At 41.6% G+C, this 22893-nt stretch overlaps 1 protein-coding gene across 9 annotated transcripts in view; it reads right to left on the reverse strand.

Moving 5' to 3' along the window:
• The window catches only part of LOC117234727 (zeta-sarcoglycan), a 218461-nt gene that overhangs the window by 42412 nt on the left and 153156 nt on the right, over positions 1 to 22893 (reverse strand). The gene's annotated exons all lie outside the window — the stretch shown is intronic.

The raw sequence follows: 22893 nt of genomic DNA on the forward strand, positions 1-22893 counted from the left end.
AATCGCTAGTAAAACCTGTCGAGCAATAAAAGAAGAAGACGAGCACTATGAGAGATTTAGGGTCGTTTATTAAGCGAGTCCCGGAGACGAGGTTCCCACGAGGGACGATTATAATTACAAATTTTGGCCGGCGCTTATCCTCTCGGCCGCGAATTAACTCCTCGCCAATTGTAATTATAATTTCACCGAAAGAAACCCCTCTCGAAAACTTGGAAAGTTGTTGGAAGAGTAGAGAACTCAACGGTGTGTTTCAAACGGGAATGTTCCCGGAGATCCGAGACTGTTCACGGAACAAGCAAAAAGTTTGTCGAGTGGAACGTCTTCGAGGCGAGCGCCATATCCATTTGAGGGCAACGTTTGATTAATTTGGCACGAGTTTACGCTCCCATTTCACGGAATTAGACTAAACGGATTGTCGTCCGGTCAACGAGGCACCGACTGATGCACAACGCGAGTACAATTCCAGAGCGCTAACGCGTCCACGCTGCTCGGCGCCTAATACGATTCCGTGCACAGTGTGAGTTGGGGTCAGCTGTCTCGAACTCGACTCGTCTCCGCACGACTAGTCCACTTCTGACCAGCTTCGACCAAGCTTCCTGAGTGCGGATCCCTGACCGTGGTTTCGGTCAAGTCTAACTCGAAACTAAGCGGCACCTACCACTTTACGCGAACCACCCGGCATCGGTTGATGCTGAGTCAATAAACTTGACGAAAATTGCTCGAGAAACTTTCATCCTGCTAATTACCAGCTCCAAATAATCGGATCCTCGTTACCATCGACCGATTTTCCCAAGTCCTTTGATAGAATCGCGAGATTCCAAGAAAAACAAAGGAAGCGTCGTTACGTCGAGGATAGATTTTGCTAGAGTAGAATTATTCAGTTGAGACAGTTTGTTTTCTTCACGCGGTGGCATTGAACAGTGAAAGAAGATCGTATCGGTTTGGATGTGAAAAGGGTTTTTAAGAGTGAAAGGTCTTGCGGAAGAAAATATTTGTTTATACCGTAAAATGTTGGTTATCACTGGATCAAAATATAGTACTCGTTATGGTATTTAGTAGTTTTGAATCGAATTCTCGTTTAATTTTTATTTTTATTTCGCAAATAAATCTAGCTTAATAACGTCGTTATTCACATTTTTCATTTTCGAATTGCAAATTTCTAATCTTCTCCTCGCAAACTGTCCAATTATTTTCGTACCTTTACAATATATTTTTCAAGATGATCATGTTTACATATTCCTTCGCCAATTATAAAAAAAAAAAAAAGAAAGAAAAAGAAAGAACAATGTCAATCTTTTACATCCAAGCATTTGATAACGGAAATATAGCTTGTCCTTAACACCTTCCGTCAAGTCTCCAAGGAGTTACGTAAAACTCGGGCGACGAAACAGCGATAGTATAGCCGTGGGGAGGTCTGGGCACGTGGCGTTGCGTGCCGGTTGTTCGTTCTCTGAGCAGCTGTCCTGCCAACGAGGATTTGTACCAGCGAAAGAACTGATCCGTGAGCCTGGACTAAACTTTCCCGGGCAAGGTCAGAAGTCAAGACGGTTGAACTGGGTAAAACGAAGAGCTGGATATAGAAAGCGTGAGAGAGAGAGAGAGAGAGAGAGAGAGAGAGAAAGAGAGGGCAAGTAGAGGGTTACAGGAAGCGAACGGGAGTGGTGGGATTGAAAGACAGAGCGACAGAGGACCCAGCAAAGCGACATCCGAGACGGAACTCAAACATTGGTGTAGCCTCCGACTCGTGCTCTCTTCTCTACCCTGTTCGCCTTTACCTCTTGGTTTCCCTTGGTCGGCTGCTACGTGTATACACACACTTAGGCACACATTTGCACGGGCACACCGCGGCCAAAGTTAAACTGCGTCGCCTCCTCTCCTCTCTGTGTCTTGCTAGCTTATATTATCCAGTTACCCGTGAGGCTTACTAACCAAACAAACGAACAGATACCAGTTGGATTTTATGATTGCCAAACCTTCCGTTACTTTCCATCCTCCCCTTTGGCCCTCTTTGCGGTTACAGTTTTTTTAGTGTCTTTTTTCCTACGGGGCAGGCTGCTCCGAAGCGATCTTTGACCTGTTACGAGGACTGCTCGATGGTATATAAATATTGAATGAATTTTATCTGGGTTTGTAAGTTTGTAAGAGAATGAGGATACAAATAAGTACACTATTCATAATAATTGGAGCATTATTTTTCATTTTTTCCAATGAATAGCGGAAATGAAGTTCCAGTTCCTGTTTTTGCACACTTTTCTAAATGACTGGATTAAAGTCAATGTTTATCGCAGTATCGTACTAGCAACGCTATTGCAATCGTTACTTCTCTGAATATTTTGTAAATTTTTCCTTGGCCACCTTCGTCTTTGTTTCTCATCAGCTGTTATTTTTCTGCTCCATTCTCTTCGAACGTCATTCTCTACGAGTTTCTATGTATCAACTCGAAAACATAAAAACGTCAGATTTTTTTTTAATCTTGTAACACGATTGATTTCGGAATAGAAGTCTTCTTAAGATCTTTACAACGCACACAATTTAATCAACCGGAATTCAACGACGATATACTTCAATACAATGGTGCAAGCACAAAACGTTTTAACAGCTCAACGACACAAGCCTCTCATTTTGTTCCATATTGACGATCCAGCGCACGTATCTTTTATACGATATATAGTAATACCTGTGCATTCTTTCCATCGTATTTCACGGTCTCTTTGATTCGATTCAAGTAAACAGACATTCTCAAAACACACGATTGAATATGACGACTCAAAAGTGTACAAAGTTTAAAAATAGCCATATTCTCCTTTTTCGCTTCCTAATCCCAAATACTAAGTTCCTGCTATAACACAATAGAATTAATGTTTATTTGTTATCTCTAATTTTCGAAAATTATCGTCGGTCACCGACAATGGATATTTACAGAATAAAAAATATTTAATAAAGAAGATTCTGGTCGTCGTAACGTTTAGATAATATTTACGGGACGTTTGTGAGATCCTGTTTTACAGAGGGACTAGACCGTTCTGTAAATTTTAACTTGCCCAGGAAACTTTGTTCTTTATGCTTGGCCGCTAATTATGAAAAACGTACTTCGTCGAAATGTGCCCGGTTGCAGAAAGGAAAGAAAGAAACATTCGCGAGCCACGTGATGTCAACCTGTTCCCTCTAGTTCTGGAAATTTCCGGGACAGGAGCGCACATCTGTTTCACCGTTCGTAGAAGGAACTTTCTTTGTTAAAGATTAAGGAGCTGTTCGTCGTGAGCAGAACGGTCTCCTTGCAAAATGCACGATAGCGAGAGAATTCGCCGTGACTTTGAGGAAAACTATTCGCGCTTAGTTCTAACTCGACCGGTCGCCTACCTCAGGGGTCATTATCTCTTCGCCGCAACCACCGGTCCCGAGGGTAGTCCTGGACTCCGCCATCCGTTGCCATCTTCATGCATTGAACCTTCAAACGGCAGATTAGTTTAGAGTCGGTCGTCTAACTCGACCGCCCACCTCGTCACTCCGTGCTACGCTTGCCTTCCAACTGAGTTATCTTAATTCGAGATCGCTTTGCCAACTTTGTTCCCTCGTTAACCGACAAAAATTCCTCTTCGTAGAAATCTACGTCTCTCGCCTATATCTCTGTCCTTCTCACTCATTATCAAGCTAGATACCAACGAGGCACAAGCCACCGTAAATACCAACCCCTCGAGTCTTGTAAAGCGCGCGATCTATCGGCCCATCGAGTCTTCGTGACGCAGACGAATATGGAAACGGACGCATCGTGGTTAGCATCGTTGGAATTACGATCATCGACGATGATAGTAAAGCTAACAGTCGAAGCAGGGGTGAATCTGCAGCAGTGGGTAAACCGGCGCGCGACGACTGCAACCAGCTTGCGTGGACCTCGCGTGGATTTCGCGTGGATTTCGCGCGGAATGTCGAGATTCGGCTCGCGTACGCGCGAACACCGTGTCGAAGGAACCCTGGCACGGTGTTCCAGGGACGCGTCGGATCCCCTGGGTGTAACCTCAGGCCAGCGCAGCCGGCACTCTGCAGGCGCGGACGGCTCGAGGCTCTTGGCTTTTAGGTCGATTCTGTGCTCTCGCACGGAACTTCCGTAATGCGTTAATCCGACAGGCACGTATCTACGTTGGAGATAAGGGGTCGCGTCGGTTCGCTCGTAACCGGAGAGAGTAGTAAGAGGCTGATTCTCTTCTCTGGCTGTGTCTCACGAACGGACCTCGTCTAAGGATAGACGCTGGCTCCGCGCGAGAGGCAGATTCTCTCCTACGTGACGTCGAGTTTGCTCGATTTGCCTTAATCGAGTCTTTCGGTCGTCCGGTCGCCCTGGATTATACGGGCTCGCCGACTATTTCGCTCCGTAACAAGCCGCCTCAGCCTTCGCATAGATCGCCTTATCTACGCCCGCCGCGAAAGCCGGCTTTTTGCAGCCGAACCTGCACCCCGTGAACAGCCGACCGGCCTCTAGAATGCCAATTATTCCGCGAGAAACTTCGTCCGTCGTGGATAGAATTTAATTATGCACGGAAATTTGGCCCCATTTCCGGTGGTGAATTTCGTCAATGGACCCAGTTATCACGGAGGAATCGCTCGATAAACGGTCGGCCGAGGGTGATCGTCGATGAGTGGTGAAATTTGGTAAGAAAAAATATAATTCAAATTTTATATTAGCGATCTGATCGATGTTCGTATGAATTTTGAATTTAAATTCAAATTTCGTATGTGAGATGTATGTTGAAAAATGAGAAAACGCTTAACGTTTTTAGCGAGGTATTACTTTAATTTAATTTGTATACGAACAAATGTTAAATATTTCCGATGAAATTCTTTATGATTCCATTAATTTATGATTCAATTCGTTACGACACGTGACGTGCCAGAATGTGGTATGCGATGAACATATGTTGAGATAGAGGAATCATTTAATTATAATTTATAAGTGATCGAATTCGCGGTTTATTAAATTCGCCATTTGATATGTATCATGGCTGTGATTCGTGATTTTCACACTTGATTGGCAAACCATATCATAAATCTCACGTGTCATTTTAAAACAGGAGATTAACACGATACATTAATTAACCGAACTGTTGAACTGAAACCGCTCAACTGAATCGCTAGCATACCATTCCCACAATCTTTTCTCGAGATTCTTGCGTAATTCTATATCCCTACTGACAGATATACGTATAACGAGATAAAACTAATCGTGCAAAATTATCAAGAGTACACGGTTTCTCGATAGATTGTGTCGTCAAACTGCGCATTGTATATACGAATCCTCCCATTTAAATTCAATAACTTTTTCATAGATTACTACTTTTTCTACCCATACATTACCAAATCTTATATCGTGGATTTACTTATCTAATCGGTTTACTATTCTACCAGACTGTAGAATTACTCATCTAATCAATCTATTGCAAATGTAATCAGCATTTCGAACGCAATAATCAACTATAGAATAGATTTCGAATTTTCAATCATATTCTATAAATAATTGCAATCCTCATAAAGTTAAATTCGCGTTAATTATCCGGGTGATTTAGCTAATCGAAAATCATTATATTTAGCTGAACCGATCGTCGACGTTTTGGATAATTTCCAATCCGATTAGAATTTTTCTATTTGGAATGTGTTCTTCGAATCCGTTTGAAATCGAGCCATTATCCACCCAATCGTCCTCGTGGAAATAGTAAAAGCGTCATTAGCACATTCACGACGCCTGATATCGCGATAAGCGCACCAACGTTTCCGCAGGCGTGTTTTCGTCGAGGAATCTCGCTGGTGGCGTGCTTGAGCTTAACAATATACTGTCGGGTAAATTGAATCTGATCTCGTCGTCTGGAGTATTCATAAGACGCGGCAGCATGCGAGTGCGCTTCTTTAAGGGAGTCTCCTCTTTGAAGTTTTTCGAACAAATTGAGAAGACCAGAGCGATGTATCTTTTAAGGACCGGTAATCTTATCTCGTTTGCCACGAAAACAACGTGCATTCAAGCATAAAGCACGTGGAGCTATGGAAGCAATAATTTTAAGGGACAAGCATATGTCGAACGTGTTCCTTGGTAAATTGGCTACGTTGCGTTGTCCGGATAACATCGGGTGCCCTCGAAGAAGAAATGATATTGGCCAAGTCGTTGTCTTTGAGGAGGAATGAGATACGAGGAGAAAAACTCGTGGAACGGCGCATTTAACCGAGCAGGTTGGGTGGATGAAACTCAACGAGACGAATGTCAGTTCGGTTACAACCCAAATTTAACCTACACTTTATTTGTCACCCACGCCATTCTCGTTTTCGTTTTATTTTATCCACCATCTTTCCTAGCCTTCTGTTTAACAGAGGTCGACCCGCTGTGTTCATTCTTTGCCCTGGCTCAGCCCGCACGCGCTGATTCTATTATTTGTCGTCGAGACCGCGTCTCCAGAAAGCTGCTGGAATACACCGTGGACAAAAGTCCCGGGACGACTGATGGCGTATATCATGCTATTATGTCTATCGCGCTGAAACTTTGTTGCTTGGAATATTTCTTTCTACATTGGAGGGCTTTGCATTTCACCTGAATTCAGTGGTTTTTATTTTGAAGCTGCTCGTTAGGAGCACGTTATCGTTGGGAATTGGATGGATTTAAGAACAGTTTATTTTATCAATAATTAGCTTATTTCGCGATCTCTGATGGAAGTAGTCGTAATGTTGGCAAACGTCGATGTTCTTTGCAACTAGAAGGTTCGATTTTGATAACTGCACGAAGATTTTTGAACACTTATGATCGACTCATCGTCGCTAGAGAAATGCATATCGAAGAAATACGTCATTTCACGTAATCATCGCTGTTTCCTCGTTTAAATTCATTTTTCTTTCCTTTTCTATCCCCCTCTCTTTCTTTCTTCCTCGTAATAACAACACCGTAGTTATCTCTTTCTGAGTTAAAAGATCTTTCTTAGTAACGAAGTTATACATAATTGGAACAAAGTAATTGTTGTCGGACTATCTCTATGTAAATCCACTGTCAGCATCTCTCAATCTTACGAGGTAATCCAACTAATCAGTATAGCTGAACGCAGCTGCTCGATGTCAGAGCATCTGCGCATTCAGACTCATATGCAATTATACGGACTAATACTGATTTATCCATACGCAACTGATACAAACGTGTCAACTAATTGCAGTAGGATAACGTCAAAAGCGATTATGTCTCTAAACTAGTCTTCCTGAAAGTTTGATTGATCGGTCCTAAATTTTACGCTAAAAATTCAAATACATCATCGGGGACACTTTACTGTTGAAGATAATTTCCCTTGAAGAACTATTTTTATTGAGACTTATAAATCAGAGAAAATCGATTCTGTAAAATATTTCCTCTTCTTACATCTTTCCCCCGCAGCTACACCACTTCAGACTTATCAACCTTATCGGTTAAAAATGTAACAATCATGTTCAGGATACTGCCACGTCGACCGATCAAAACTCAACAAACTTATTTAAGATCGTATCAAGATTCGTACAAGACCTCCAATACTCAAATACACATTCAGATTAAAAAACGCATTCAAACATACTACGCCATACATCATTTATAAAAAAAATACCATGTTGCACAAACATAAATATGGATAAAAACACCAATAAAATGGGAATATCTCTCGTGCAGCGAAACTCAGTAGTAAAATATCGAAAGAGCACGATATGATTTCGAGTAAGTCAAACTTGATACCATGATCGAGCCGCATCAACTTCTAAATCAAACAGATTGTCGCAGAAGCGCGTATCATTCTAAACTAACCCAAAAACCAATGAAAATTGCATTGCGGTCTCGATGTGAACACGCCGAGGGCATTATTTCGAAATCCTGGCGTGGCTTTTATCGGTGATTCGACTTCCGGACGTGGTGTCGACTGAGAATTTACCGGATCTGCCAATACCGCGAGGAAACCATGTGACATGCGGCGAAGAGAAGAGTGGCGGTTCGTGATAGGGCTAAAACTACCCGCTGACGAAACCATCGTCCTTTTTTCCACTCACGTTGCCAACGCGAAGAAGAAAACTGGTTGCATTGTGCGCGTGTGCGTGTGTGCCGTGGCGGTAAAAGGGTGATGTACGCGAGGGGAGGATACAAAGCGTGCCTCCTTTTACCTCCAGGGATCCTTCTAACGGACGTTCGCGGCTTGGAAAGTCTCGAAGAGCCGCTATACGACGTTTCAATTTTCGCCTTGAAGTCCAAGGGACGACGGCTGCTTCGATTCTCGCCGCTTCGCGCCAGCGAACTAATATTCCCTCGTCTTTGGAAACTTTCTAAAGCCAGGGAGCCGGTGCGGTGACGTCGACGCTAAGCGGCCTGTGTACACGGAGTGGTAAAGGATCGACGAAATCGAATCCATTAAATCTGTTATCGGCCACGAACCGCGCTGACGGCGAATCACCGCGGATGAAGCACGGCATCGTTAAAGTTTCCCGCGGCCCAAGGGTTCCAGCGTCAGATTCAAGGGAGAGATTGGAGCGTGGTGATTTAAAAGTGAAGGAAGCCGGTTGTCCCGAGTGGATAAAGCGGTGTTAATACATGATCGCGAGGAGGATTGGTGCCGATAGTTTGGTATATTAGATGATAGAAACAGAATTAGGGAAGCTTGTTATTGGGTATCGGATATCGAAGGTTGGCGACTTGTAAATTCCTCCGATGATCAGGTAACCACGCTACGAGATACTATAGTAAAATAGTGAAGTTAGAATGTGGTGTGATGATTAAACCGAATTTGAATGAATGCGATTTTGTGCTGACGGTATATATAAGACTGCCCCTTTCTTTGGCAACAAATTAAAATAGGATGAAAAGTTTGCCGAGATAAGTTAATTAACAGACCAAGAGTAGACGGTTCATCTGGCGTAAGTAGTCGAAATATTTTCTACTCCGACATTCCGAGAGAACCAGTAGAAATAACCGGCTCCTCACGACCTCTCGTAGAGACCTCTCGCTCCGCCATCGAGACACAGATGGGAGAAAGAAGAAAAAACCGCAGAAAAAAGAGACGAAAAAAAGAAAAAAGTCAAAACGAGAGAGAGAGAGAGAGAGAGGTAAAGAGAGAAGAGGAGGAAAAGAAGGAGAAAGGGAATAACGGAGTACGTCCGGATCCCGCAGGAAGCCTCCTATTTAGCCAGGGTCCCAGCAGGTTGCTCCGGGCGAAGGACAGTTTCCGGCCGACCAATTCGTTAGAAACTACTGCCTGCTCGGACAGTCGGTTCTCTTCTTCGCTTCTACTGCGCACAATGAAAATCTCGACAATGGTCATACAGTATTCGTGGATGAGACGAAGGGTGGGACGAGGGCGGAAAGGGGTACCCAAGCTGGATGGTCAGGATAGCGGTGCGAGAGAAATAGAGGACGTGTTCCAGAGTGAAAAGGGATGAGGTTCGTTGTCTCGTATCGACGACGCCAGAAACGTTTTGGTAGCGACGAAAGTCCGCCGTCGAGGGTTGCTCAGTTGCCAGAGAACACTGAGAATAGTCGCTTCGAGGAACTTCATTTCGCAATAAATGCAATATAACTTTCGTCCGTACCACCGGGGGCTTTTTCTCACTCCTTTTCTCTCTCCCTCTCCCTTCCAGTTTCTGTTCCATGGCTTCGCGGCCGAAAATATCTCGTGGTAAATGAAACGGACAAATTCCAGCAACGTCCAACCGCCCCCGTCCCGGCCTTGCAACGCCTTTTCATGGCCAGGCAACGCGAACTCGTCGGCTGAAAGTGGAGCCAAGTCGTTGTTCGTCGTGGATAAAAGCGACGTCGAGCTGTGTACGGTTCAACGTTCACAGGGAACGAATCCTTTTTTACCCACTGGTCCTACCCACCTCCCCCCTACCAACTTCCATGCTTCGGTACCCTCTCATCCGCTTCCGATCTTCGGATAACTTCCTTCAACGTCGTACATCTTTCATTGGTCCGCTCGATTAGTCCCTTCGATTCGTTTCGTTTCGTTTCTTCACAGTGATGTCGAATCGCGATTGGTTTACCTGTATTCGTTCGATCACCTCGGTGATGGCGATCGAATGATACTGGACGAGTTTAGGGGTTGTTAGCTTTTGATGGTGTTGGAGTTTTCTGCTAGAAAAGATTTCTGACTCGGTCGGATATGATCGTTATTTCGATTCGATTGCTACTATCGATATTCAGCTGGTACGTGACGTGATTAGTGATTTGATGGATTCCATACAATATGCTGTTTGGTTTTCGCAGTTTTATCCTGGCCATACCTCGATACCAAGTACCGTTATGATACCGGTAGTTTCTATAGGTCGTACGATGACTGATCATCCCCACGGTTCCCCAACTTCCAATAATCCGTCCAATTCGAATTTCAGCTGTGTGAAATTTTTCACAGGCTTTGTCAAACTGCCATTCCCATGTCGTTCTATATCCGTTTCCCCATATCAGATGTAATGAAAGGGAGAACCCGAGGTCTCAAAAACTCCAATATACAATTTTTCAATAGAGCTTTAAATAGACCATGGAACATAGAATTGTCACAGAATCTTAATATAAATTAATAGAATAGACGAAATAATCACTCAACAACCACTTTGTTACTTTCTCGTGTTGCCAGAATTGAGCTTAAGATTAAGCAATGGAGAGATATTTAAATGTACAACATTCAGTGACTATAAACGATATCAGTAATCCGTCAGAGATTACAGAAGGACAAAGAAGGACGTATAAAGAGAGTTCAAGTGATGAAAACTACATATTTGGTAACTACGAATACGTGGTTTCATGGTTCGTCATCCTATATTTCGTTTACGAGATTCGATCGGGCGTGCATTTTTCTGGTACAATTGTTCTATCGTTTGCGTGACTTTCCTCTGTATATAAATTCTCCCTTTCCCGCATCGATCTATCAATAAACAATAGCAACGAACCGAAAGAGTAAGGTAGAAAAAGAGGAAAAGAAAGAAAAAATTCCCTCAAAGGATTTCACGACGCGTTAGCTTTAAAGGGATAAACGATGGTCCTTCGATATTTGATCGCGCGGAAGTAAACGTGCTCGTTGAATGCCGGCGATTTTTTGCATAAAAAGTGTGTCCATTTAAAGTCGTGCGTTCCAAACTTCTGGTATAAAATCAGATGCAAAGTATTCGAGAAAGAACAGCATACCTGGAGGAAGAGAGAGAGAGGCAGAGAGACGGTGGAAGAAGGTAAAGGGAAGCAAGTTAGACACAGGCAAATTATGAGGTAAAGGAAATTTCTTTGGTGTTCGTTGCATGGCTTGTCCGGCATCGCCATTCTGCTTCCCTTTATCTGGAAAATCTGTAATCCAACCCCCTCTTACTGTTTCCCTTCCCCTTTCATCCTTTTCCCTCGTACCGTTCACCTTTCTAGTCGCGTTTTATTAAATAAATACCTGAGCCTTCTCGTCAGTGGATAGGTAGGTGAACGCGCGTGCTTCGTTAATAGAAAAGTGCTCTTTTACCCGGCGTCATCGCAAAGGAAAAACGCGGTGAGCTGTTCCGCTTTGAGCTACCATCTCCGGCAATCCGTCCCTAGTGGAAACAGGGGGAAAAAACACTCTGGGCACGATCAACAATGCAAGCAAGCGCCCGCGGCGCGCCCAACAGCGGTCCTACGCTTCCGGTACGCGATTTATTTCGATATAACCCTCCTACTGCTTTCGTTACCCTATGAGAATTCGATTCTGATAATTTCTGCTCGGGTTTTTCCTGTGGTTTAGATGCCTCGGGATCGGCGGGGTGTGTAATATTATAATGACGAACGACGAAACTGCTGAGATCATGGATCCAACGTATAAAATAAACGATGGATAGATGGTCGGGCAATTTATCGGATGGGAGATCGTATTTATGAGGGCGTTTGCTGATGGATGGTATTTCGATAACGAGCTCTTAATTAAATTTTCTTTATGGTTGGACGAAGGAATTATTTTTATTTTTACACTGGTAAATCGAAGAGAGAAACGTAGTACGGTCGCAGTTAAAATTTTAATTCGTCAAATTATCGAATTAGTTTACTAAATTAAATAGGAAATGCCGAATCCGAAACAATGGATACTCCATATTTAATATAGGATTAGGTATGTAACCATTTCAATTAAGCAATTCATTACCAAATACATCCTACTCTAAAGCTTAATGGCTGCTACATACTGTACCCGCCACACTGAATATATTTCACGTTAGAACGGAGTTCTAAACAATACCCAAATATGGAAACGCGCATGACGGCTCGTTCACAGAGTTCAGCTGCTCGCTTTCGCGATACATTAGCATCAGCATACATCTTTCTAGCAAACATCATATGTATCCATTCGTGGACGTATCAACAATGTTCGAAGGTCATTTTGCTACGCTCGTAATAACGCGTATCGCCTGTGTGCTTATTGAAATATCGTTGAAACATTTGCACCGCCGCCGTAAATCGCAGCGGACGTTGCTGTAATCACAAGAGAAATTGACCCCTTTTGTAAGCACGTCGATTATTGACCAACGATGAAAACTGGCTGAAATCGAGCCAAATAATTTGTTGGATAACTTGACTCTTGCAAATATTAACTCATTTCAATCTCTGTTCTTTTAATAGAAACTAACGTTAAGAAAATTGAACTTGAGCATATGCGTTGTATCTGCGTCATTTACAAAAAACGCACACAGGTGTAAAGTGGGTTACATTTGTAGAGATGTTTCTAACGGGAAATTAAATAATTTATAACTTGAGGAATAAGTTTTAGCGGCATTTATTTCGTTATTATTTTATTAAAATCTAGAATCTACGCTACAAGCAACGTTCATACATTTTGCAACACTCTGTATATACGTGTAAGGATAAATTGCAAGAAAGTAAGAATATACAGGGTGGTTGGTAACTGGTGGTATAAGCGGAAAGGGGGTGATTCTACGCGAAAAAAGAAGTCGAAAATATAGAATAAAAAAATTTTTTTTTTAATTTTTTCATCGAGATAACGATCTACAGTGAGATCCGTTATAACGAGACGTGGTAAATTGCACGCGTACCGAGCGAAAATTCAAAGTCGATTTTCTCGAAAACAAAGCCTCAAACGAAAAATTTTTATTCTATATTTTCGACTTCTTTTTTCGCGTAGAATCACCCCCTTTCCGCTGGTTCCACCAGTTACCAACCATCCTGTATATTCACGTAATCGAAGCTGAAACTCCATTTGATCGTAGATTGGATAATAAAAGTTCAACTACGAGACCATACGTCTAAAGCCTAATATAAACTCATCCGTATAAATATAGTCCGGCTATAGAACAAATCTTAAAATTACAAAGTAAACACAAAGACACAAGTGAAAGAAAACAATTCGTTAATTGAAGTTATGTGAGAAACGTTCGAAAATTCGATGAGGTCTGTAAATTTGAGGAGGTATTAATTAAGAGGCCGAGCGACTCTTTGCTATAACGGCTCCATGAAAATATGGAACGACTGGTGGTCTATTGGTAACCGTTGCTCGTTCCGGCCGCATTCAATTCCAATTCCAAGTCCTTTAAATAATTCGGTAGGGAAATAAAGCAGAAGTACCGGGGAAGGTGATTCTTTGCCAATGCCACATGGACCATTAACCTTTTAAAAGAGTTAACGAATTTATATACGCCACCTAATTACCGGTCCGCGCGCTGCGCCATGGGAAAAATAGATTCGTAGCTTCCAGTAATTGAAAGGCCGACAGGGAAACGCAAAAAGCACGGAAAACGTTCTGTAATCTGGATTACCAGGCTGCGACCGCGTTTCTCTCTCTGATCTTTGTTGATATGTCCTGTTCTTTCGCTGTGTTCTATTTGTGCGTGACTACGATCATGGAATATTACAACTAACTTTTATTTAAAGCATTAATATGTTTGTATATCTAATATTCTTTATACTTCAGCGCAACTATCTTATCGCAAATTTAGCACTAAAACTATCAAATTCATTGAAACTACGTGTTTCAAACGTTTTACTTCTGCAACGAACGAAAGATATACCGATACGTTTGACATAATTAATATTGATCCTTATTAAGACAGAAACGTAATCGAGATAAGCAAATACCAAACACAAACTCGATCGAGACTAATCACTTGAATTATTCTACGTCGATTATTTATTCGGATACCAATCTAATATTCTAACTTCAAAACATAACTTAAATGTAGGAAAATCTGAAAATATAAAAACGTAAAGACTTCGAAATTCTATGTGATATTACCATACAAAGTATTTCGACTGTAAACGATAGACAAAGAAATTTCCAGCATTGTCCAGAATGTGTCAGATCAAAGTTTAAAAAGAACATTAGCCCCGTTCCTCTCCGTGACACTTCACTCCCGCTGCCATCAAGCAAATGCAACGATTTTTTTCCCCGCCGAATGCACAACAAATTTTTACGGCTGCAAAAAGACGCGGCGCCTCGAGCTGACGATTAATCAAGCTCCCGAGTCTGGCCCGGTTTTCAACGGGTTTACGACGAAAACGTCGCCGCGTAACGAACGAGGCTTGACGTCGGCGTCGACATAAGCCAAGTGTGCACGTCGCGTCGTGCCACGTAACCACCACTGGTTGACCATGGGACTGCAATGAAAAAAAAGGAAGTCACGCGAGTCGAACGGGACAAAGGCACACAATGGGGCGCCTCTAATTTCCGGTCAGTGACAAGAACACAGGAAAAATTGAAAACTTTTTTGAAGGGTTTACGTTAGTTTCATCTACTTGGATTATTAAACAACTATCCAGGTGAAGAGCTGCATGCTGGACACCCTTTGATAGATATTTTATTAATTAACAAAATTTTAGGGGAGGACTGTCTTGATAGACAGAGGAAGCGGATGCCAAAGAGAAAAAGAGCATTGTCAAGAGAGAGAAATTTGAAATGCTGAGTGATATGAGCGTGTATGGTTGATAAGCGATTAAGAACCGAGGAAATGTTTATCTATAAATAATGATGAGCGCCTTAGGAAATGTGAGTGAAAATTTAACATGTACAATGGCTACAAGAAGTATTGGCACATACATTCTCTTTTTTTATATATTTGTGTTAAATAAGAAATGTAATATATTTGGACTTAATTAATTAGCATGCAAATGTTGTAATAAATATAATATAACTGTAGGAGTGTTGGTTGCATGTGAAAAGAATAAGAATACTTTGTACGTGTCAGATTTTTAAGAGAGTGGTATGATTGAAAACTGAAAGTTCTGTGTGAATTGTATAAGAATTGAGAAAGTCACGCGAGAGTTCAGAGAGAAACAAACTTTGAAACTAAGTACAAAGTTAAGTTATTATTGTATTATCTGTATCTCGTTGTTAAATTTATATATTTACTGTTCTATTTTATTTTATTCTAAATTATGTATTGCAGCAACAAACTCGACGTATCAGCATATCAAGAACTTTATCTAGGCCCCCATTGAATCTACTGCGGCGTCGTGTAGCATCACCATCGACGACGTCAATCGTCGCCAAACACAGCGTCGACGCGGTATCCCGTCCCCTTACTCAACCGCATGTTACTAGAACGAAAGAGGAATACGGAAGTGAAGGGTGGGATATAATAGAGGAAGAAACTGGAGAGGGAAAATCGAGAGAAAGGTAGGAAGAAGGAAGGCGAACCCCCGGGAATACGAGGCGTACAAACGTATCCTCGTCTTCGTTCTCCGGAGATTCCGAAAGTTTCACTTCAGGATGTTAGTTCGCTGCTCGTTTTGGTTGGACGTATCACGAGCAGGATCCACGGAAGTCTCGACGATGGAACGAGGCGACCCATGAGCGTGATTTTCTCGAATCTACGAAAAACAGAACGTTTGATCTCCTCGAGAGAGAACACGATTGTTATATGGCTGCGTAGGACAATCGTCCCATCTTGTCAATTGCAAAACAATATTCGAAAAACCGAGAAGGAAATTCTGAAATGTCATCTCTTTCTGATAGCAATAATTCCACATAATCATTCGTCATACAGCAATTGATTCCTAGAAATGATCGACTACGGGCGCAGATTAAAATGATCCTGAAAATGAGAATGGGAATATAAATACGTACATATGTAAATTTCTCTTACATTTAACAATACTCCATAGTATCATCATTTTTAGGGTGGTTATGAGGAGCGAATCTAAGATATACGATACAACGAGTTAACTGTAACAACGGTCAGATCAAAATCCGAATCAGATGATATCGAATGTTAAAGTCACTTTCTTGAGTTATGGCTTTTTACATGTCTCCATAATCTTCGTTATCCATGTTTTTACTCTTTTCGCAATTGTACAGTGAGAGATTAAACGAATCATCTATCACACATCTATCTCGTTCAGATGTTCATACTCTAATTAATAAGAAAAATCGCTACGGCTCATATCGGTCATTCACGGTCATACGGCTTTCCTGAGATCGCGTCGTGTCAACAAATGCGCAATTCGCTAGAAGTAGTGCGCTCGCAGTTTTTTTCATTCGTTATGAAATCACGCTGTTTTAATCTATAACAAGTGCCGAGGAAAAATTTAGATGCTAATGAGAGATAATTAGCGCGCTGTCGAATCGCCTGATTGTGCGGCGGGAAATTTTGAAACCAAACAGGGAAACTCTCTCAGCATTGTCCATACCAGCTCTGCTCGAAGCTGTTTTGCTTCCGACATCAGCTGTCTCTATTGTAATGTTATGCGATTAGTATGCTATTATCACGGTTATGCGTAGCATGCGTATAATACAAACACAACATAAAACACAATGTGTCATACACAGAGAGACAAAACCGAATAAGGAGGCCCTTCGAAGGCCACAATTGATCTATGGGATCATCCATCCGCTTGCGTCACCTATATTACGTACTGATTTGAATATTCCTTTGAAATTCACGGTAGTACTGTAAGTAACTTAACTCAAGTGTAACATCACTTTACTGTTTAGCAAAGTTTGTGCTAATCGTCACAAAACAGTCTAACCAATACTACAATAGTATCGTAGGAACATGAGACTATAGATAGATTTGTACTTGTAAATCGTTAATTATATTAAGAATGTCCTAGTTTCGGCTCTTTACTCTTAACTCTTGATCTATTTTCTTAATTCTAATTGACAATCAAATTGGCCAATTCAAACGGGTTTTCGTAACTATTCAAGTGACAAGTGACGTAGACATTCTAAAAAGACAACTCGATCCAAGCTGACGATCCACCTTGGAGTACGATCCATTGTACCTTTCGTCCATATGGTAACCTCGAGTACTCGCATTAAACACTCTTTCACATTTCTAATGTTGTATTATATCACATATTCTTCTTTCGGCCTGCTCTAAACATCGAGCTTAATCTCCATGATATTAACCAAAGTTAGTAACGTAAAAATTGCATACCATAGTCCACGTTTATTTCGCCTATTAAATCTCGTAACCATCGTTACAGACGGAAAGAAAATCACACGATGTTCCAACGAACACAGTGAGTTACGTGATCTCGTAAAAATGTTAATGGCGGCCGAGAGCACGTGTAGCATAGACGACGAATACAGTTGCCGTTACGTACGGTGGAAACGAATTCGGGAATAAGAATCGTTGGCTCTCCGACATTAGACGATCCTCGTTCCCTCTGCTTCAGTCTCACTGTCCATTAGTATCTTGTTCCTTCGTTCATCGTATTTTCTCTGTAACACCGCCACTTCTCTCGCTTCCCGGAAACGATAAACTCTTAAACGCCATTTGTCTTGAGTTTATGGGGCCATCGTAAGACCGCCGGTATCAACACCATTTGAACGCGGCGCCTCGTGACTCGGGAGCTTAACTTGATTCCCGACAAAAACGTTTCCGGTTAGCCTTGTGGCTGACCGCTTGGAGCAACGAGTACCCTCCTTCTTCGCGTATTTATTTATAACCGTGAAATTATAGCGAATTCTGCTCGTGAGTTACTCTTTGGGATCTTGGATGGACATTTTATGGCAGCCAGGCGACTACAGTTAATCGATACGAGATTGGAGTAGTCTCTTGAAATATTGAAATATCGAAGTACCTCAGAAGTAATTCACATTTTGAGATATTGAAGAAGTTCGTAGGTCTTTGGGAGGAATTGATTTGACATTAATCGAATTTATTAATCTATTCAAGGTCGATTTTTATCTGAAGGTCAGTCACCAGCAATGGAAGTTTCGATTTCGAAATTTTGGTAGCCCTGGTTGTGGTATCGCTCTTTTCAATTTCATACAATGTTCTTAGCAATATTTTTTCTAGATGATCTTGATTCTTCGACTGCTTTTTCAATATTAATCGATAATCCCTTAATAATAAAAATAAACACCAATATGTTGCATACGATACGTCATCGATTTCGAATGGATTAAATAAATTCCTAAGACAATTCTAATGTTCAATGATTTAAGTCAAATCCAAATGTTGGCTGACTAAAAGTAGTTACAAGTCCGATTGTTTCTAAAACTGGCTGTCACACCAGACCTAATTACTTTCTACTAGTATTTTCAACTTTCCACTTTCTACTTCTATTTGACTACTCACCAAGTAACTAACTGACCTTTAAGTTCAGAGTGCTCTTCCTTTTTCTCCGATGTCCCTAGAGTCTTATTTTCAAGGAAGGAGCGTAAAAATGGCTAGTGTCCAAACGGAAGTTTCGCAAGGATACGGAGCTTCTCCGAGCACATCAGTTTTCAATTCCTTAAAAATTAATTTCTTAGTATCCGAGTACGAAAGAAATGGGAATACGATTTTGTACGCAATAAATGCCACTTTGCCCTATCCAAGGTATGTTTTATCTCGTAGAAAATATGTTAATCGTGTAGTGAAATATTTTCTGTTTAAGCGGATAAACGATGAAGAAATAATGGAAACTGATGTCCCGTTTATGACGTAAAAAGAATTTTCTAACGTTCTATAGATCGCAAACTGGTTCCCTAAGTGCCTCCAAAATGGTGAAACGACTTCTGAATGACGGACAGCCGACGATTTTGGTAATAACTTTGGAATAATTGCGTCTTTCGAACTTCGATTCGACAAGTTCAGAGAAGGCAAATGGAACCGGCGAAGAAAGTGTCAGAGGAATGAAGACGGAGTTCGCGTTCGGTCAGACAACTTACATTTACATGCAATTCTACATATTTCGCTAACAGACTGATTGTGAATATTCTGCAGATGTAATGGAAGTCAGTAGCTATGAACGACTTAGAGCGACAGCAGTAGCGATATTTCATCTTGCCAAAATTCGTCTGCAGACATAACAGCATAGAAGAGTTCATACATTCGGTAACATTATAAATTGACGTCATTCCACCGATCTGAACGAAGGCATTTTCCACCGACAAAAACGGCACATAGTATCATAAAATCATGCTAAAGGAAATAGGAAACCTCCAGGTGCGCTCGACTCTTGTTGACATTTCAAATTTCGGACGTACCATTTGAAACTATTATAAGTTCTTCTTTTCCATTAGCAAATTCAAACTCTCGAGTTTCACGACAAGCCGAGTCCAATGATATACAATCTCTTGAAATATTCCAAATCTAGAAGTACCATTCCTATTTACCACCAATTCCCTGTTTCCAATTGATTAAAAAATTCCAAAGCATAATTTCGAGGAAGCCAAGTTTATAATTTATCTACAATACCGTGTAATTGCCCGAAAATCAACCAAACGACCGGGTTCTATGAAGGAGGACGTCGGTTCGCAGCATCCATCTCTCTTCGATTATCCCTAATGGCACCGTGTCGTGTAAAATCTGGTTGGGTCCCACGTGGATTTAATCGGGATACAGGGGAAACCTGTACGGGGTAACAGTTTCTTTGGGGAATGATTGGTCCGTTGATACAGGGGCTGCACGGTGATGTTGCGAGGGTTTACTCACAGTGGATGACAAAGAGAAAAGACCCGTATACCAGAGATTAAGAGAAAGAGAGAATGAGAGAGACAGAAAGGAAGATGGAGAACGTAGAGGACGGTTAATACGTAGAAGGGACATCTAGGGTTATCTTTCGGATGCAAACCTGGCTCCGCTGGCCGTATTCCCATAGAAATCGCACGTAATACGCGTCCTATACACATGTACGGCTGAATGCAGGTGCGCGTACGCGATACATGCCAAGGATTCACCTTCGCCTCGAACAAGCTACCTAATGCCGGCGGATGATAATGCAGCCCCACGGGAGCCTTTTCGTCTTGTGAACTGCGACTGCCGTTTGTATACATCCTTCTCCTTCCGTCTGGCAAATGCATCTTCGCTTGGCTAGGCGGTCCGTGCCACAAATAAGGTAGCTAGATCCTTACGAGCGATCTGAACGCGCTGCCTTTTAGATCATCTTCCGTGAACGTGTATTGTTATGTTATACCGTTGCTCAAATTTCTGGTTATTCTGCCTGCTTCGCGTGCAGGTGGGTTTTAATTCGTTTGTTCTTCATTGAGAGAGATTGAGTTGCAAAGATGCAACTGGATGTGACGGTGTGTTGTAGAGTTTGGGACAGATATTTAGGATGCTTTAGAAAAGTGTGTTATGAAAGCGTGGTAGAGTAAATTAAGAATATACCTAAAGGAATATATGGAGTAGAAAAGAAGTATTAAAGAAGCACGAAAATCTTTTGCAAACTTGGAATTGTACAGTAAAGAGTAGGCTTTGAAGTATCTGTACCAATAGCGTGCATTACTTGTATACTAATCAATCATCGCTAAGATACAGAAGATAGTCTGACGAATAAAGTCATGCAGATCTTACGATACCGTTTTCTACCCACGATTTTAAATCAACTCAAATGATCTATCAGCATTGGGTGTTAAAAATAAGTCAAGTGCAAGCTATCCTCTATTTCTCTAAACTCTAACATGCTTCGGATAATATCTAAACTCCCCGTACGACAGCTACCTTTAAAGTAGTCACAGAACGGATAAGATGATATACAAAGTGGCAACCATCGTCAACTTCTAAACATCTCCCACAGTCAAAGACCATTTATGTACTTTCTGCGGATGAAACTTGAAAAACACGCTCTAGGTGCGTTTCACTAAGATCCGATAGTGCTCGAAGGTCATGCAGAAAGCGAGGCAAACGTTTGAGCGACGTGGCTCGGTATCGGATCCAACGTGGATTTCTATTTCCGGGAATATAAACGATCGTATCTCAATAAAGGAAAGGAATAAATCTAACGGAAGCTGCTCTTCCCAACAATGATCCCGCATACAGTCTTTCCTTCCTCGTTTCTCTGCCATCGCGCCGCGTCATCGTGATCCAGCGCCATTTGTTTCACTCCTGTTTCCAGCGATACAGAAACGCCGATACGAGGAATCTTTCTATGCTGCAAGCAAGATTCCGCGTGCATGGTCGAAACGCGTAAAACAAGTTACGGATTTAAGATGAGATTCTATAAATCTGAGACGATGCGCATATCAGGATTCTCGAAAATCCCAAATGACTTGTTAAAGGATCGCGATATACATTTTCCAAGTCGAAGAAATTCGCTTCGAGTTTTGCAATGTTGCAATAATATTTAAATAATAATCGAGTAATCGAGGAAAAACAATAATAAATACATTTTCGTTGTTTTTCTGATTTTTATGGTATCTGAAAGCTGTTCGGAAGCCACACTGATGAACTCAATTAATTGAAATGTACAGGAAAATGATGACTCTGTAAACACTGTTTCTTCAACTTACCTTAGAATTTATTGTTATTTATAGGACACATTTCCTATGTCTAATAAAATTTTGATATTTGATGCGCATTACTTGCCTTGACCGTATAAAGTATCACGTTCACCGAATCATTAAAACTCTACATTCAACCAAAAGCTCTCCCAATTAATATAAAAACTTTCCTATGATGTTTGAGCGAGAACGTATTATTAATCTCGAATAGGGCAAATAACTCAGAGATACGTAACAGAAAATTTCACCTACTTGAACTTTCACCATCGTATTCGATTCGAGTGATCTCCGACCTAAAAGAACAAGAAGTCCGTTCGTGCTGTAAGTAGAATCCGGATTCTTTATCCGATCCAATTCGTACAATTACGATGAAATCGAGGAACGCAAATATCGGAGCGACCTAACGGTTGAGAGTTCCGTGGTAAGAGATACCGAGAGGTGGGTATAAAACGGGAACGTTAATTCTAGATTCCTCGCAGGACGTCTGGCGAGGATTTCGCCGGAATTCCGTTGGAGGGGTAGGACGATATCCAAAGAAAACGTTGGTAGACGTGGCCTGTGAGCTGTCGTCGAATCCCAAGGGCTAACCGATTTCCAATTTTCCGATATTCATGACGTCCCGACGGTGTGTTTGCTGATTGAGGTTTTCCTGTCTCGTGAGTCTTTTTATTTCCCTACTAGAGAAAGTCTCGGGATAAGAAGAAACTGGACGCGGAGAGAAACAGCGAACGAACAAGCAAAGAGGCCTCCTCTGTGGCTCTTGTTCGTGACTGAAAAAGAAGCCGGCGCTGATCAAACGAACACGCTCAGGAGAAACATGAATCGCACGTTCAGCTGAGAACCGTGTTCAAGTGTCTCTCGTTTTCAAGATCGACACCGACGTGGCACTGAAAGGACGTAACACCCGTTACATCGTGTTGCCAGACGCTTTTCAATCGAGGATTTGTACGGTCCAAGACAGCTTTAAGATTTTAGGAATGTATGACAACGAGACTGGTAAACGTAGAATGTATCAATAGCCAAGACTGTAATTGTGATACTCTGTTTTCTCTGGTGTATTATGTGGTCGCAACAAAAGCGGATGACGACTTTTACTGGGATACTCGAAAGAAAGGGACATTCTCTCGCGCATGAAACGGAACTGAATGGTTTCGAACGAGAGTTTGAATTTCAGCATAGCGTACGACTGAAATATTTCACTGGGTGATTTTTTAACAATCGTATCAAATTTATCTTACGTATTTATCTTTCATTTAAA

The sequence above is a fragment of the Bombus vosnesenskii genome, unplaced genomic scaffold, assembly GCF_011952255.1.
Source record: "Bombus vosnesenskii isolate JDL3184/JDL3185 unplaced genomic scaffold, Bvos_JDL3184-5_v1.1 scf7180000013308, whole genome shotgun sequence".
In the NCBI taxonomy this organism is placed as follows: domain Eukaryota; kingdom Metazoa; phylum Arthropoda; class Insecta; order Hymenoptera; family Apidae; genus Bombus; species Bombus vosnesenskii.